A 19,176-nucleotide genomic window follows, 5' to 3' on the forward strand; every position below is an offset into this window, starting at 1 on the left:
GGGACGTGCTCATTGTATGCCCACCAATTCAATGGGAAGCATGAGCAGAGGATAGAGGTGGGACACTAATGTCTGGGGACAGGCTGTTTCTGAAGATGAGATGCAAGAAATCTCTGGAAAAGGAGAACGTCTGCACAGCAGGCGCTTGTCTTTCTCTCTGTAGCACATAACAGAGACTGAATATTCAGTGGATGAGAGTCTTCAACCTGAATCCCCTTGATCCCTAAATTAACCTGGCAACTGAATCAGCTTCTCTGATCCTACTAAAAAAAAAAAGCTAACTATTTTTGCAATTGCTAAGAGCACTTTCACTGGGGAAACAAGAGAGAAATGCATAATGTCACATACCTATACAAAGAAAACGTGCAGATATTTATCTCCAAATTATCTAATAGCCTCATTGTCCAGTCACATAGCTGTCCAGTCACACACACAAAAAATCATTGTGGAAAGAAAAGAGAGTTCTGTTCAGTTTTTAAGGCACAAAATTTCATGGGACAGGAAAATCGCTTCTCACAAAGATGTATTAAAGCTGCCCTTTGTGGAGTAAAGAAAAATCCCAGAGGTCAAGTAGAAGAGAATATGCCTCGAGCTTCAAGAAAAAAAAAAAAAAAACCACAAACTTAATGGAGATCTATTGGAGGATGCAGGAGTCTACTTCAGAGAGACAAAGGGTATAAAGAAAGAGCAGTCTTTATAATGAGAAACCTCTGCTCATTCTCTGAGTGTCACAGACTTTGCCATTGACACGCTATTCCTCTTCCTTCTCCTGTTCGTTCAGGCCAAGTCCATTGTGCTGCTGTTCACAGCTTTAATAGCTATCTGCTTTGGACATCATTAAAAGTGCTGTGGCTTCAGGCAGTAATAAGTCTCTGATCCGTTTATTAATGACAGCAATCCATAAACAAATAAGTTCCATTTTTCCTGGAGCCTTGCTGTGACTTAAAAAAGCATCTGAGGACCATTTCTGCTTTAAGTTTCTGATTGTGTCGAGTCCCATTAAGCCCCAGGAAAATAAAATTTGCGCATCGCGGTGGCTATTCAGTGGTTAATGGGTCCCCCACTGTTCATGAAAAGTCTTTCTATAAGTGCCCTCTTCACTGTAAAACTTACAGAGCTCCAAAGCTAGTGATGCAGCCAGCTGGAGTAACAGGCTCCTGAAAAGTGACAGATTTAGAGGAAGAAATAGTGTGCGGTTTGCTACAGGCAAGTTATTTTAATATAATGCAGCAATGACAGCTCTATATGTTTAATCATCAGGATCCTGATTTTCTCCTCAGCATTTGAATTTCACACGATTTAGGGATTTGGGTAGATGCTATTTTACATTCCCCCTCCCAGCTGTTGAGAGTACCTGCCAGGTTCGTGTTGGGAGCCATGTTTGGAAGTTTCCCAGCTATTTTAAACAAAAACCTAAATAACTGCATGCATGAGAGACAGGCGTCAAAGAGCAGCTTTCCAGGACATTTCACTGCTCTGGCATTTTCAGGATGGGTTTGACACATCAGTTGCACATTCTCATCCTTTCCTGTCCGATAAATCATTTTAATTCTTTCAAATATTTCTGTGATGCCTCTCAAATATATGCACACGTGTTTGTCTACATAACAGCTCCTATGAGCAAAGGGACATAAGAGTCCAGGGCTTCTGTTCTTGAGTTTCCCAGGGTTTATACTGCTAATCGCTGGACTTCATCATGATCTGTTATGCCAGATGTAATATGAGAGTACTATGGCTTGCCCACCAGTGTATGTATGTCTGTGGATGTCTGCGTGAAAGGCACATGCAGCGTCATGGAAAAAGGAAATTATAAAATTTCCTTACATTGATGTCACTAAACAGAAAGAAAACAAAGTGTGTTACAAAAAAAAAAAAAAAAGAAAAGAAAAAATCAGTGTAGCTTTCTCCTCCTGCAGTGCCCAGAACTAATTTTTGGTAAGTGAGAGTATCTCACTTCACTTCTTTTTGTGTTGTTTTGTCTCTGGCTCCAGCTAGACCAGCTGAATAGACCAAAAGCCATCTATGTTCCCTAATTAACATAGAATAAAACACTATGATACTTTAAAATCTCATATAAATACATCTTAAAATCCCAAATTCATGACTTTATGTCTCTGAGGCAGATCAGTAAGCAATCCACTCAAGCCAGAACAGTGGTAGTCTGCTTCTCATCTGGAGACACCTGGTGTCCAGGGACCAGTTCTCAGCATGGACCAATCAACCAGTATGACATGATCATTTATCTTCTCTGGATCAATCACACTCCAAGACAAGGATATTTCTTATTTCCTTTAGGTTGATTCTATAAATTCTTTGAGATGTAGCATTTCCAGGCAAGTGATGAAGCTCCCTGTTCTCAGTAAGCCCTATGTGTATCTTCTACCTGCCTCCCTGGTTTCAAGGGAACCAGTCCTTTATTTCTGTATCAATTCAGAACTCTCTTTAACCAATTCTTACACTTTTCCTCAGAAGCATCATCACAAAATCTTTATCCTCTCACGTCCTTCATAGAAAATAAATTATTATGATCAATCCTGGTGTCTTCCCTCTACATCCAATGCCAAAAGAGAAAAACAATGACCGAGAAGCCCTGCAGGTTACAAAACTGGGGTCCATATTTCCTGTCCTTAGACTTCTGCAGTTCAGACCTGTCATCTGAGCCTGTCACCCTCGGCTTTCTTAGTAGACAATTACAAGAAAACAAAATTTTGTTTACAGGACAGGATACATCCGACCAATTTTTGATATCAGCTTTATGATGAGATGCACTTTGTATTTCTCTCCATTGCTTTTAAAGGCCACAGAGGCTGACTAGCTCCAGTACCAACATGTACATTGTAGAAGTTGATTAGACAAATCCCAGACTGGGTGATCAAAACATCCAGCATCAAATGTGGGGCTTGAAATGGAACTACAGTCCTGGAAGCACAATGAATTCACTGGCAGGAGGACAGGCGAGAATGGAGGGGTTGAAAAAAGTGGATATGTGGGTGTGTGATTCCTGGTCAGGGTGTGGGGCAGAAGATGTAAGGACAGAAACAGCATGACTGGGAGAAGTGAATGTGAGTGTGAGAGAGCAAGCAAACTCAAATTTGAAGCTGGAAATTCACCTTTGTCCAGAAATTTAGAAGACTGCATGATATTCTTTCTCTGAGAATAAAAGAAAAAAAAATCAATACAAGAATATAATAGAATGCAACAAAATACAATAAGAATACAATAGAAGACAATGAATTCTTGTGGGTTTTGAAGTCTGACTTGCAAATTACTCTTTTTAATTTTTGAGGCTGATAATACTGACAACTCTAATAGCAAACTCATTCAGTTTAAATAAAGCAATGTTATTGGAAATTGTTGAGAAACAGGAAAGAAAAAATAAAACTAAAGAAAAAAAAAAACAAGAAAAGAAAATCCACATGCTGAGAAGGAAGCTATGTAAAACATTGCTTGGCTGTCACTGAACTCAGATTGCAAAATATCTATGAGAAAGGCCTAAACTCTCTGCTCCTGGTGCTCTGTGTTCCATCATATAACAGAGAAAGCTGTCCACATCTCAGCATGGGACTCAGCAAATTTGACACATGATCATGTAAGCTTGTAAGCTTATATCTTCAGTTCCAGCTCAGATGAAATATTCCCTTGCACTGGTGCCCTAAAAATGGAGAAAGTACACAGATTACCATTTCCAGTCACTGCGGCCTTTTTTTAGCACACTTCAGGCTTGTATATCTGGTGCCAAAGCCATTCTAATAGAATAGGAAGGAGATTGTAGACCGCAGCTGTGAGACTTATTGATTTGTCTCTCATCTTCTCTTGCTGTTCTAAAACCTGACAACAAGGAAAATAATATTTTTCCATTCAGCCCTGCATTCTGTCCACTTAAAACTAAGCTGCCTGACTCCTTTTTGCCCTGCTCCTGCATGAGAAAAACAGCAATTAAATCTGAATGCCATGGGTTCATATCTAGTCATCATGTGAATGTAATTTTCAAATTAATACCCAGCAGAACAGCAGCCTCCAAAAAGCTTTCATACTGTGAACAAGAAAAAGATGTTTAGTTATCAGACCCTAAATAATCAAACATCATCGACCTTTGTGTCAATAATTCTTTTTTATTTATTACTAAATCTGATTCCTTTCCAGCCAAATTGGCTGATACAGAAAGTGTTCATTCACTTATGCTACTGAAGGTTAATATCACACATGGGACCCACTTCACCTGACTTTGGCTATCTAAAAGTTACACAACTAGTCTCAGATAGCTACCTAGGTTTCATCAGTTGAGGATCTGGGAGATTCATCTAATCTGTCTTCACTATTTATGTACTGTTTTCTTGAAGAATGTCTACTCCTTTGCGAGGGAACATGAGTGACTATCTAAAATTAAGCTAATCATAAAGTGGCTAATGTTACCTGAGATTAATCCCTGTATACTTAAGACAATTTAGAATCATAGAATAGTTTGGGTTGGAAGGGACCTTTCAAGGTCATCTATTCCAACAAATTTGCCCAATGCCTATCAAATGCTCTTATACCCAGTTTCTCCCTTCAAACATAGCGCAGCACTGGGCATTTTTAAAGCAAGTCAAGGTTATGCAGTTGGTTATACTTCACAAGTAAATAAGAAATTAGATAACCAGGACTTCACCACGAGTCTCTAGCCATAAGTATGCATGATCTTTCATTCATATCCTTTAATCATCCTATTTATGGCAGTTACAGCAAGGATAGCCTCTGTTCTCGGTCAGTTCTAGTGACACATACTGTTTGGAGCTGTGGTATAACTGGCAGCTGGTGAGCACGGGACACGTCTTACTATTGATAAAGTACAAAATCAGTCCAAAACCAAAGCTTCTGATACTTCTTCTGAATGTTTCCTGATACTTGTCACGCAGCTGTACAAACTAGCATGGTAGTTTTCTCTACTCACACCACACACACAGAGACTGCTAGCCAGCTGGTTTGTTTGTAGACATCAAGGTCTTCATTTAGTTGCCTGAACACAGGAACTGGTGTCATCTGAGGTGCCTTACCATATCCACAGCATCCAGATGGAGCTGGCAGGTATGATACAGGACTTGTAGGACACCATCTGTCATCAATACAGGAAGCTAGATGACATACAGGACATGCAATAACATATTAAATGGCACAAGGCATCCACATTTGAGTAACTGAGTTGATCATCAGGAGTTGGATTTTGTTCGAGATCATCACACTTAAATCTGGGCATGTAGATGGGAGAGGTGTCTAAGTTTCCATTAGAGGCAATGGAGAGAACTCAGTATCCAGTGGACCCAGAAAACTGGCATCTCACCCTGATATAGAAGGTGGAATTCAGTCACCCTGCCTTCAAAAGGTATTCATCCCTTTCTGATGTTACATTTACCATGAGGATGTTTTTTAGGGTGCCTTTGTAGATGTAAAAATTTTGTCTCAGTCTTTGAAAAGCCTGTTTAGGATGTCCAAAACCCTGCAGCCTGTAGAGACAACAGCAGTACAGCTGGAATAGGTAAAATGAGTAGAGCAAGAAAAGGTGATTTTCAAATATGAATGTTTTAATCAAGTACAACCAGGAGTGGCTCTTACTTTAAAGATAGTGCAGTCCAGCCTCACCAATCACAGGATGTTGAACCAGAGATGTCCTGAGGTCCTTCCCAAGCTGAATTATCCTGTGATCCTGTGCTATCATGACATTGGCAAATTCTAAGCTCTTGCCCTAAGACCAAAGTCAACACTGCACTTTGGAAAACCCTATGTCTTTGATACCTCTCCCTTTTTGGTTCTATGTCTATCAGTGGAATGAATGCTTTAAAATTCATCTACTTGTCAATACAGAGAGAGACATTAAGAATTACTAAACCTTCCAAAAGTCAGACTATGTGTTTAAAACTCTCTTTCAAGTCCATGACCAACTGCATTCATGTTCACTGTACTGCAGCTCGATATTCAACCAGTAGACTACCTCACCAAATGAACAATTGTGAGAGGTAATAATACATTTGAAGCTTCCACACGCTTCCAAGAGAAAGTTATTTAGCACAGTTGTCACTGTAATTTTGATGCATTAGGAAAGTCATTGTTCAGCGGAGCTCAGACTGTTGCCTTCACCTATGGAGAAAGATGGCCTGCTGCCAATTTCTGTCTGCTGCCTGTGGAATGATACAGAAAGACTGGCTGACTCACAATCTTCTTTTTACCTTGTCTTTTCTCCTTTATTTAGCTAAATGCTTTCTTTAATTGTTCCTTTCACTTGAAAATAAAGATAAAAAGGAAACTAACAAAGGTTCTCTACATGGCTAACTTTGTAAGAAAGCACCAGGGCACATTTGTGGATTGCTTTAAATAAATTCATATATTCTGGCTGTGCTTTCAACTCAACTAGGCATGGATTAATGCTATTTTATTCATACACTGTACTGTCTCCCTGGAATTCTGAAACATTATTTAAATGTATATTGCTAAGTAGATGAGGTTTGTAAGTTTTCAGCAAAAGCTGTGCAATACACATTAATTATGCAATTACTGTCTTGGGTCTGAATTTATATAGCCAATCAATTTACTTAGTTCTTTTTGCACCATTATTGACCAATACACCACAGATGTACATTACACATGCATGTAAAATACTATTCTAGATACATTAAGGGCTGAGCTTGCAGCATTTCCTATTCTGCTCGCACAACGCTTTATAATATTAAAACTTACTTTATTTAACTTGAAAAATTTTGTTTAAAATTTTCTCTACTGTCATAGCATCAAAGATTTCAGAAAACCTGACAAAATTAATAGGCTTAGAAGAAAAATAGGGAAAAACAGTTTCTTTGTAGTCCTAGGACAGACTTAGTTTTCTAAGAAGAGTCATTAGGATGCTATTTCAATCCTAGTTTATATCCAAGATATGGAGATTTCTCTAGCTTTCCTTCTCAAGCCATTACCCTTTAAATGTGCACATTCTCAATGCTACAACAAAAGTATATAGAGACTTCAGTAACAGCTACTGCTCCTCAACGCATTACCAAACCTAACTCTCTGCCCTGTGATCTGACACAGTGGCATTTCCTACTGCTGCTTTGTGCTGCATGAACATGCTGGGACGTGTTGTCCCTCAAGCAACCCTACACACAAGTCATGTCCCATATGTGTCTCTTAGTCCAAACAAAAATCTGATCAACCTACTCTCAAGACCCCTAACTCTGAGGCTAGACTATGTCTCTTATCCACTTTTATTGCACAATAAATGCTTGTTTTAACACTTATTAAATGATTTTTTTTTTCATTTTAATTAGAAGCATCTTACTGGATGGTGGGATATGTGGATTCAATTTCTTCCTAACAGAGGAGCCACTGAACTCACTGGCATCCAATGGTCATTCTATGCTTTCAGCTAAGATCTGTCTGTTAGGCAACCAAAGAACACCAGGATTAAGCTCTGGCCAGAAGCAAAAGGAAGGAACAAGAAAAGCACATCAGCCCTATCAAGACTGCAATATTTCCAAGCAGTCCTCTTCACTTTCTACCATCCAACACTGAGATGCCTTTGTAGCTTAGGCTCTTCTAAGTCAGAAAGCACCTGAGAAGGCATTTAAAAAACTGCAGTTCTAAAGTGAGACACCTCGACTTAACCAACATCTTACTGTAGGCACAAAAGGTACCTTTTGAATGAAGGTCTAGCTCCACGTTTGGACTTAACTCAAAAATCCACAGTGTCTGGGCCTTACATAGCTACTGATCTGTGGCATTTCTGTACCTGTTTGAGAAAACATGTGAAAGGCGAAAAGGCACAGACGTCAGCAAGAGGCCAAGCTACAGTGCTGAGAATGAATTGCAGATAAGGGACATTTTTATTTTGTTTCAGACTATCACAGAATCAGAATCACAGAATTATCAGAGTTGGAAGGGACCTCTAGAGATCATCTAGTCCAACTCTCCTGCTAAAGCAAGATTGCCTAGAGCACATTACTCAGGACTGCATCCAGGCGGGTCTTGAAAATCTCCAGAGAAGGGGACTCCACAACCTCCCTGGGCAGCCTGTTCCAGTGCTCTGGCACCCTCACCGTAAAGAACTGTTTCCGTGTATTTGAACGGAACTTCCTGTGTTCTAACTTGTGCCCATTGCCCCTCGTCCTGTCACTTGGAACCAATGAAAAGAGCCTGGCTCCATCCTTCTTCAACCCACCCTTTAGATACTTGTATGCCATAATAAGGTCTCCCCTCAGCCTTCTCTTCTCCAGGCTAAAGAGTCCCAGCTCTCTCAGCCTTTCCTCATAAGGGAGGTGCTCCAAGCCCTTAATCATCTTAGTTGCCCTTCGCTGGACTCGCTCCAGCAGTTCCCTGTCCCTCTTGAACTGGGGAGCCCAAAACTGGACACAGTATTCCAGTTGTGGCCTCACCAGTGCCGAGTAGAGGGGGAGAATGACCTCCCTCGACCTACTGGCCACACTCTTCCCTATGCAGCCCAGGATTCCATTGGCCTTTTTGGCGACAAGGGCACATTGCTGGGCCATGGATAATTTACTGTCTACCACAACCCCAACTATTCTGGATAGTATGTTGTGAGGACACAAAAAATAGGTTTTTCAAGACTCAAAAATCTTCTTTAGTTTTTATTATTTACCTGTCAAACATGGGGTGAAAGTTACCCGTGTTACAGAAACCGTTTTTAAGATTCTGTGGTGTCATGGTTTAGGCCAAAATCCGCTACTGGGGACCTAAGGGACCCCAGATGGGACCAACAGATGCTCCCCTCTATCCCTCTTCAAAGATAAAGGCAGAGAAGGAAAAAGAGACTTATGAGTTTAGAAGGAACTAAACTACTTTAATGAAATATTAATAATAAAATAAATAATTAAATATATACAAAACCGTATCAAGCTCCCAAGATGACAATCACGACACCGGCTGACACTGGGGCAGTCCCAGGCTGGATTCAGTGATGGACAGGAACTGGATTCCAGATCTGCATTCAGGATCAGGATCACAGGCAGAGTCCTCCTCAGACGTCGGCCATTGAAGGAAGAGCACTGACCCTTTGATCCCTCAGCTTTTATAATGAGCATGAGGCAGATGGGATGGAATACCCCGTTGGTCAGGTTTGGGTCATCTGTCCTGTCCGCTCCTCCCCGCAGGTGGGACCCCACTATGCTTTTCCGCTTCTGACCTTCCAACGGGGCAAATATCAAAGTTGGTTGGCCGTGGGTGGTATAGCAATAAGTATAAGCAAGAGCCTCTCTGCACACCATGCCTGGGCATCAGCTACAAACATGGGTCTTATCACTCTGAGAGTGAACATTGTCTGCACAATATGCTGTTAATTTCAGTAGTTAGAAGAGGCCCAGCTAAGATGCGAAGTTACTGAACAAAATTGGTTTTGTTTTACCTCAAACTAGGACATGTGGTAACACCTAAAAATGAGAGCTAAATACACATGTCCTCACCCTACACACCTACATGAAAGCTATGTGTCTAAGTGGACAGGTTTTTGAGAAACTGAAGCTGAGCTCTGTCTTGGTGTAGGATCAAGCATCACTAACTTATGCCCTATCCCTTGATAAGACTGTCCAAATCACAAGAAACATTCTGGGATCTGCAATTTACATTCACTCTCCTTCTGCTTTTCTTTAAAGTAACAGGATCCAAACGCATACAAGGTAAGCTCTGAGGAGGAGTAGGGACATGGAAGGAGAACCTGCAGCACCACTGTGGGCCCTGGATTCATTTGTCACAACATTTGCTTTTTGCAAACCCTTTCACTCTTTCTGAGAGGAACAGAGCTGATTTTGACCAGTGTTTGCCCTAGTCTGTAAAGGTGGATAAGCAAAAAAAAAAAAAAAAAAAAAGTTAAAGTTAAAGAGGTAATTAATAACTACTTGCAAGCAGGGATTCCCCTGACTGAATGTAGCTGTGTGCTATGTAAGCCTTGTGTATCAAAGCCAGACATTTTGGGTTTCCTAAATAATCAGTGGTGGAAAACAGACTCTGCTAGAGTATGACTTACCTTTTCCAAAGTTTGTCTCATCTCAAGTAGGCATCTAAAACTGGTCAGATGACCTTCTCCTGTGTCTAGAAAGGAAGTCTATGGTGACTAGCTCAAAATATATCAACACAGTGGAGAGCTGGGTAGTGTTCAGCTCACCCTGACTCTAGGAACTTGAGTCAGTTCCCCCCACATTGACATCTGAAGCTGGTTTGGAGGCCCTAGGGTATCACAGGTACCTACAAGGAACTGGCAGACCTGATGCAGGACGTACAAGAGACCCATGCCCTTCTGAAGCTGTAGCTGGAAACCAGGCAGGCTACCTAACCAACTTGAAGGAGTATTACACACCCATACTCAGGGAAGTGACTCAACCCCTGAGTCCTCCACCTAGATATCTACAAGCATGACAGGTGTGTAAGTTTCTGTTAAATATCTAGTTAATAGACCTATAACTATACATTCAAATATATGTGATCAATATAGTCAAAAGGATCTGTTATCCTAGAGAAGACCATTTCTCACCAATGTTGTTTGGGATGGGAACAACCTGAGAGTGCTGCATGCCTACGGTCCTGCTTTCTTCCCACTTTAGTAACTTCTCCTTTTCAGAGACATGGGCATATCAACAGGAACCAGCAGAGTTCCGGGAAAATTGGTATAGGAAAGGTGGGAGGACAGCTCATTCAAAAGGGTAGAGAAAGAGCATGGTGGTACTGGTAGAACAGCATTTTTGCACAGGCATGGCTACTGGGATTGGATTTCATGTGAATAAAACATGATCTACAGATGAGCTGGTCCAGGACCAAAGTTCTGGATGCTTTTGCATTGTTATGGTTTGAGAGACCCACAACAATTTATTGTCGTTTAGACAATCATTCTATCACCTGATGACCTCTCCCTACCCAGGAAACAGAATCAGGAAAAACAAGGAAACCCGGGAGCTAAAGTATTAACAGATTTAATAGAATAAGATTAGATAATCAACATTAACAGCACTAAAGAACCAATATTGATCACGACACCAATACAGAATATGCAAAGATTATACTCAGCCAATTCTATCAGTAGGAAGCTGTGCACTCCCAGCAGTGGACAGCAAATTTCGGACACTGCGAGCGCTAAGGCTTCGGGAGGAAGGGAAGAGCTCAGGAGTCCAGCACCGGGGCACGAAGTTCTCAGGATAGCAGCCATCAAGGGAGAGAGAGAACTTCGCAGCAAACTTTCTAATTTATAGTGAATGTGATGTTGATGGTATGAAATAACCCCGTTGGCCAGCTTGGGTGAAGTGCCCAGGTCTCACTCCTCTTCATCCCTGCACCTGGCAAGCTCGAAAACACTGAAACCTTGAAACTCACACACCATAGCTGGCTGTAAAGTAAATATTTTCACAAATTCAGACACCAGAGTCTTCTAAAAGTGCAGTCTTCCCAGGTATTAGAAGAGAAATAAGTCCTGTGTTGCTCAAACCAGGACATGCATCCACAGAAAAACTCTGGCAGGGGCTTGGATTCCAGGCTTAACACCAAACCAAGTGTTCCCAGAGGGTCAGAGTCATAGAATACCTCACGTATGAAGAGACCCATAAGGATCATTGAGTCCAACTCCCTGCTTCTCACAGGACTACCTAAAACTAAACCATACAACTAAAGCCATTGTCCAGATGCTCCTTGGTCTCTGACAGGCTTTGTGCCATGGGTCCTAGCTCTGGCTTTAACTTTTAACTGAGCAAAGGACCCTGGGGGTAGGGGTTGGAGCATGGGAGGCATTGACTAAGCTTTTTTAAGAAACTTTTTGAAGATCAGTTGTGAGTTAAGCTGCCAACACAGATGTAGCCCTGAGAGAAGGGAAGAGAAACACAGAAAAAGAGAAGGAATATATATGCAACTAAAATTCATGTTTTAGCCATTCTATTGTGGCTGTATTTCTTCTCTTTTTTACTGAAAGTTGAAAGGGAGAGGAATATTAAGGATATCTGAAAACTAATAACTTCCACTGTGAATGGAAATGGTAGCATAGTTTGCTTCATATTAGGATAACAATCAGGGTCTGAATACCTAAAAATAATTAAAAACAAAGAAAGTCTCTGCTAGAGAAAATCTTTGCCTCCTATTCAGCACGTGGCATAATGAGGCCCTTGCTCACAGAGCCGCACTTCCTAAAACTAGCTTACTTATAAAATCCATTGCTTCCTCAGGTAAGGAAAAGTTTAAAGCTTTTCAAGTGGCATAATTAGCAAAGCTATTTGGTAGTGTTTCTCCTCCTAGGAGACTTCTCTTCTCAGCTGTTGCTTCAGCCTGGCAGCCCAGATGAAAGAGCAGCCTAGGACAGAACAGATGCGGCACTCTGCAGGCAGGGGTAAAAAGATCATTTTCACATCATTCACAAGAACTGGATCCCTCTTCTGCATAGGGAGCTAAAATTAGCCTTCTCTACAGGCCTTCGACTTTTCAGGCTTTTCTAACAGCTCACAGACTAGAACAATACTTTACGGAGCTGCAAGAACCACCCTTACAGAAACTTTACTATCCTTGCTAAAGAAAGAAGTAGAAGGGTGTTAGGATGATAGCTTTTCCTCTGCTTTTTTTTTTTCCCCCTCACTAGCACCTTAAAGAAGTTCCCTCATAGCAAGGTAAGGCTTTGATTTGTCCCTCCCTCCCTCTCTGCTTATCATCTTCCTGACTCACTATCTCTCCACACAAGTGAGATATCAAAAAACCACGAAGATTTGTTGGAGTAAGTTGCCATCAAACAATTGCATTTCAGATCTTGGCAAAGATGAACTGAACGCCCCATTCAAAAAGACATTTGCCCAGTCTTAAAAGAGCCTTAATGAGAAGTTCTACTAATCAACAGTTAACGAACATTATCATAAATATTTTTGACAAAATGGCATGCATGAAAGTTCATCTGTTCTAGCAGCAGAAGCAAAATCAGATTAAAACCTTAATTAAAATATGAAGAAGAGGCTTGTCACGATCTTCAACACAGTGGAAGATTCCTTTTTTGAAAATCAAGCTCTCTCTTGCTGTCACATTACACTATGTTGTTAATGAGCCCTTTCATTTCTCCATGCATAGCAATATATTTAATCTTAGCTGCATATTTTAAATGATTGATGTTCCCCTAATTACATTTTATGATATATTGTGCTGTGCCACCTCTAATGAGCAGCAAACATGGCATTACCTCACTAGTACTCAACCACAGAAATCAATAACTGACATTTATTCAATGAACTGCAAATTGTGATTCACTAGCTTCTCTTTGTGTTGAGTAAATTCAAACTGTAATTAATTTTCATGCATATCACAAATAGCGAATGCATATATGGGCTAACTTTAAAAGTGATTTGCTCCTTCCCTGGTTAATTACAACACAGCAAGAACTCTCAAGCCATCATTCAAAGGGCTGAGAAAAATCAATGGCTTGACAGAAGCCATGTCCTTAGATGGGCAGACCACAGTCATCGTTTACACTTTTGAGAATACTTCAGAGCCATTTCCTAAGACATGAGGTTGCTCCCGTCTTAGTGAATATCATTCACAAAAAATCTTACCTACATATATTTACTTGCACACAAGTATGAGACAGAAAGTACTCATTTAGCTTTCTTACCAGGAAACAAATAACCTACTGTAGGAAATGTATAACTTCCTTTTTCAAAAGACAAACGTTGTCAGCTGTCATCCAGAACTTGCAACAAGAGCTGACTCGCTGCTATTCACAAGTGATGGGTTTGCTTATAAGCAACGTCAAAGCTGAAAAAACTACTGCTTGTTGTCCCTTTCAAAACTCCGATGTTAGTTAGCTTGTGATTTCTTTACTGGAATCGTCCACTCAAATCGGAGGAAAGAACCAGATGACTTTACAGCTAGTGCTCTGTGGGCATACCAGTGCAGGAGCAGAGGTGTACAAATCAACCAAGCGTTAAAGCTGAAGGCTCTGAAATTGATGGCAAAAGATTGCAGGTCACTTTAAGATCAGTTGCAGTCCTTCGCACTAAAGCAGAGCATCATTTCAGGGATAGTCATACACGCCAGGATCTAAACCTGCAGTCAGCGAGAGCCTGTATCCACCTCAGTAAACTAAAAATACCTGGGACTGATCTCGAGCACCGAGGGCAGCTGGTGCGAAAGGACCTGCATCCCCACAGATTTCAGCTCTCTTGCTCTCCAAAACAGGCTGGTCACGTGCAATGTGCCTCTTGGAAATAGCCCTTGCCTATGTTGATTCCCAGACAGGGCCCAGGAATCATGTGGGAGGCTGCTACCAGGTCTGGGCCAAAACTCTAACAGTGACCACTGACAATATAGACGGTCAAGCGCCAAGCCCAAGAAAACACTCTGACACCACCTAATTCTCCAGTAAAGATGTAGCCAAAGTTTTCCTCCTAAAACCCAGCACAGATTTCAGCTTTTTTTCTAAACGGCTCCCCTTCAGCTTTAAGACCCCCCCACCTTAAACCTCTGAGGTCGGCTTTCTGCAGTAGATAGCATTTGCTGTTACAGAGTTGGCAGGGTTCTGTGTGTATTACTTATGCCGGATTTGTCAAGATGATTAACACAAAGTGAAAAGCTGCCATGGAATATGCTACATTAGAATACATAAATAGAGTTGTAAATTGCAACCCAACTTTGGTCTTCCATAATTACTGCCAGTGTTATCCTGGTGTCCCAAAAGATGACTGCAGGCAGATGATATGTGATGAGAGCCAATCTGACCAACATCTTACTCACACTTAAGATCCAGGTGCTTAGTGAAGGAGTTGTCCTCAAGCACATGCCCAAGTTCCCCAAATAGTCACCAGGGACTGGCAGGTACTTGTGAACACCTCCAGACAGAAAGCCTGCCTAGCTGATTGAGATGTCCAAAATTAAGCAGGCAAAATCTTTCTCTAAAGCCTCTCAAAGACAGCTATCTCCTTCCGTGAGGTAAAGAACTTAGCACATCTGATTTTTGTAGCCACCAAAGTGTTTGTGTGAATTCAGTATCTCAGGCAAAGATTCCATTCTGCCCGAAAAAGACACTGAGTTTGCACCTGCATTGGTTATCGAGCTTGACTCTTCACCCCCTAGTTCTGTGCAAAGCAAGAGTAAAGGCAACAAAAACCACAATGAGTCAAATTGTGGTTTCTTTCTAAATACCAAAGAGAAAAAAAAAAAAAAAGAGTTTATACAAGTTTTATTTTAATCTTTATTTTAATGGTTGCTTGCAACAAGTAATAAGAATGGTTCAATTTATTTTCTAATTGAACAACCAAACCTCATTTATATAATGCCACTGCTCATTTCTCAGACTTGCATAAAGTTTAGTGACTTAAAGGAGGCTTCAGCCTCAGGCCTATATGTGCAAATAAACCAGTAGTCTCTTTCTCAGCCCATACAGCACAGAGTTATTCTTACCTCCAAGAAAGACACTCTTGGTTCGTCTTGGCATCCTTGGGAGGAAAGGAATCAAGAAAGACAGGCGAAGAGATTGAATCAATGATGAAGTAGAGTTATCACCATGATTTTAAGCCAATTATTCTGGGTTTCTTTTCAACCTTGCCTCCTTTTTTAGCTTCTTTTATAAATGTCTCAAAGACAAGGATGTTTCAGGTTGGTTCTAGAGTAATTGCCAGAACCCAACTCTAGATCTGAGAAATGGTAGAAGAGCAAATGTCTTAGACGTGTCTCCAGACTGTCACGGAATTTTCCACCAATATTTAAGCCAGATGGACAAAAGAGCAAAACTACAAAACCACAGCTTGCATCTAGAGAAAAATTCATTTTGATGCCAGTTTTGACACAGTAATTAAGCCAGACTAAAACCCCTTCCTGGCTTCCTAAAAACGGGTTGGGCTGTGATAGAAGAAAATTACAGAAATGTATTTCCAGACATCCTTTTGCTTCTATAAAACATAAAATTAATGTGAAGGTATGGAGTTGATTTAACCTACCCTGGGCAAATGCAGGTCTCTATCAGCTTTGAATGGTTAATCCATAGACAAGCCTGCTAATGAGTCTGCTATTCTATTGAGGTTAATGAGCCCTTGAGCATCTGGTGAAGGCACAGACACTTAGCAATTAGTGTCTTTTATTCCAACCAGCTGACAGGCTAGGCAGTAGTTGATTCCCCGCTTTTATTATATTGTTGCCATAGTACCTAGCATGCCAACCCTAAGCCTGTGTGCACTGGTTATGTTGGTTAAGAATGGATTCCTTCACCTTTATGCTGAGCCTTTACGGAGTGGATTTGAACCACAAAGTCTCCTTTCAGGTCTTTATGGCTTGTACGCATGGTCAAGAGAACTCAGAAATTAACTCTTCCTCAAGAGAGATCAATTCAACTCAGTTCAACCATCAAAGGTAAAACAGGATAGCTAGTGCATCAATGCAATAGGCAGTAGAAAACTATTTTCTATTCACTGTTAGCGATACCAAAATATACAAAGACATGCATACTAGACCAGTATTCCTTCCCAGCATTCATTGCTCACAGGATGTGTTGGCTCCTGGAACAGAAAGTACCTATGGGAAGTGCAGGATTTTAAATTGCCTTTGTGCTGCTGTAGGAAGCTGTACCTGAAAAACAATGTATTTGTAAAGAAAGAGTCAGGGAAGAGGAGAAAACAAAAGTAAAGAAATACTATTATTCCCCCTTAATGGATAAAGAAAACGAGGTACAGAAGGAGGTAATCACATCCTCCTTTTTCAGCTACTTTAGCATCTAACTTGCATGCTCTGAATTGCCCACTGGAGGATCCTACTTCTTGTCATTGGCTGTACATGGAAATTGCCAACCTTACTTATTACCTTTGGTCTCTAAATTGTAGCTAAGATAAATCACCACAGCAGCCTAAAGTAAATGTTATATACATGCTTCAAACAAGCCAAAGGTTCTGTTCCAGAGTGACAGCTGCTTCCCCTGGGGTGACTATAGCAGCTCTTAATCCTAGTTATTCATCTCACCCGTCTCTCCACATATGAATGTCTCAGCTGGGACATTGCAACTGCAAATGAGGCAGCAACTAAACTGTCATACTTCACAAGCTTGTTCAGGTAAACTGGCTTCCCTTAATAAACTAGGCTGACACCTGTAACAACCAGATCTTATTTAATATTGATATTGTGGTAGAACACACATAACAACCAAGCCACATTATCCTTGCCCTGGTCTCTGTTGTACCATGCAGGTTGCTCATTCACGTAATCTATCAAATAAGATTCGTATATACACAATTGGAAGCAGACTGAAATAGCTAAAAAAAAAAAAAAAAAATAGCTCATTTAACAGCAATCTAATTTTCACAGTGACTTCGTAAGTTTAGTGGAGGAAATGGACTAAACTTCTGATTCTAGACTAAGATTCAGGTATGTATGTATTTTCCCTGAGAACCAGACTTCAAACCGCTTTGATGTTTGTTTGGGGAAGTTTTGGTTAAGAGCTGAATCTCAGAATTTCTGAAAAGGTGTATCACCCTACTACGCACATCTGAAGTTAAGAGTCAGCATTTGACTCTATTGTTTTAATCCAAGAATCATCTCAATTTTCAAAAAAAGCAAATCTGAAGTGCCCGTTTTAAGTAAGTACACATAATGTAACTAAAAGCTAAAAAAGAATATCATTTAGAAGAATATACAGCCAAAAAGTAGCTACCTCCTGGAGTGCTTTAAGTTCTCCAAGTAGTACATAAAAAGCATCCTAACTCATCCACTAAAATAACTTCCTGGTCCCAAATTATTGACCATTTATATTATACTTGGGATATTTTTCTCTTTTTTTTGGTGTTGTGAAGTGCTTGAATTATGTCTGTCTGCTGTGAAAAGCAGTTCCCTATAAAATGATCCAGGAATCTACCAGGAGAAAGTTTATATTTTCAAATAGAAAATCTTTGCTCTTTTCCTTCCTTAGCTCGACTGTAGAGATCCCCCAGCCCGCCCTCATATTGTCTTCACCTGGGTCCGTTGGCCAAATAAAAGCAGTTTGTTGCCTACTACCCAATTTTAATTAATCTTCTTTAACTAAAATCTCTATTAAACAACTCTCCGTTTTTTCCTTTTCATTGGAAATGGAGTTAATCTTATCAGAAACAATCACAAACAGGTGCCAAACTAGTCCTTCAGCATTTTCTGAGAGTAAACATTTTGAGGTAGGACTGATGTTATATGGTATAGAATATTGCTTTGGGGATTCCCTTCGGGAAGTTCAAGTCACCTGTCCTGGCTGTGTCCTGTCGCGACTTCTTGCTCATCACCAGCTTAATCACTCTGGGGGCAGAGTGACCAAAAAGAAAAAGCTTTGGTTCAGCAATAGACAAAACATTGCTGAACACAAATCCAAAACACAGCACCATAAAGGCTGCTGTGAAGAATGTTAACTCCATCCCAGCCAGATCCTGTACAGTCAATGAAAAGAAATACTGAAAAGTTTTAGCTATATGTATACAGAGGTACACGTATACAAACACGACTGTGTACCATAGTTTCCTAAAGAAGCTGCGTTCCTCTTCCCTCCAGTACAGCTATTTTTGCTATTTTCTTAGAGCCCTAATGCCGGAGCCTTTACTCATACAGTAGCACAGAACTCACCCAGCCCCGCGGGCACAAAAATCTACCTGCACTGTTTCAGATGCAGGCCTGAGGCCAATGTGATATTATTTTTTAAAAAGCAAAAAAGTACAGATTGGCCATCTGATAGATCAGACAATAAGTACTTCAGGACATGTTTGACTGTAGTTGTACACCTAGATCTTTTTGTTGATATATGTAAGCATTTCAATAGAAAGACATGGCTTGGGTCCATTTACTTTTTAATTCCTTGCATTAATTACATGCTTTACATTGGTTTCCAGTTTGATTCTTTGACAAAGCATAGAGGATGATTTTAAATAGACGATTTTTTTTTCTATACAGTGATTGGTTTTGCCATAATTTAAAGTAATATTTGATCTTGCTGGGATTCTATTTACACATCTCAGTTGGTAACACTTCCTCATAAACGTGGACAAAAGTACCCAGTACATTTTTATCTGTGATATCTTTTCATTGGTCTTTCAGAATGATGTTCCTATTTCAGATGCACTTAGGAGTAAAGTGTTCTGTGAAGGGTGATTTAATCCTCTGTGCCGTATTGACAGGCCAGTTCATGGGTTGCTCTGCCCATCATTTAGAAATCTTTCAGATACGCTCTGCAGTCTTTCGGGTTTAGGAATACTC

Source organism: Vanellus vanellus (genome assembly GCF_965231255.1).
Source record: "Vanellus vanellus genome assembly, chromosome: 1".
NCBI classification, from domain to species: Eukaryota; Metazoa; Chordata; class Aves; order Charadriiformes; family Charadriidae; genus Vanellus; species Vanellus vanellus.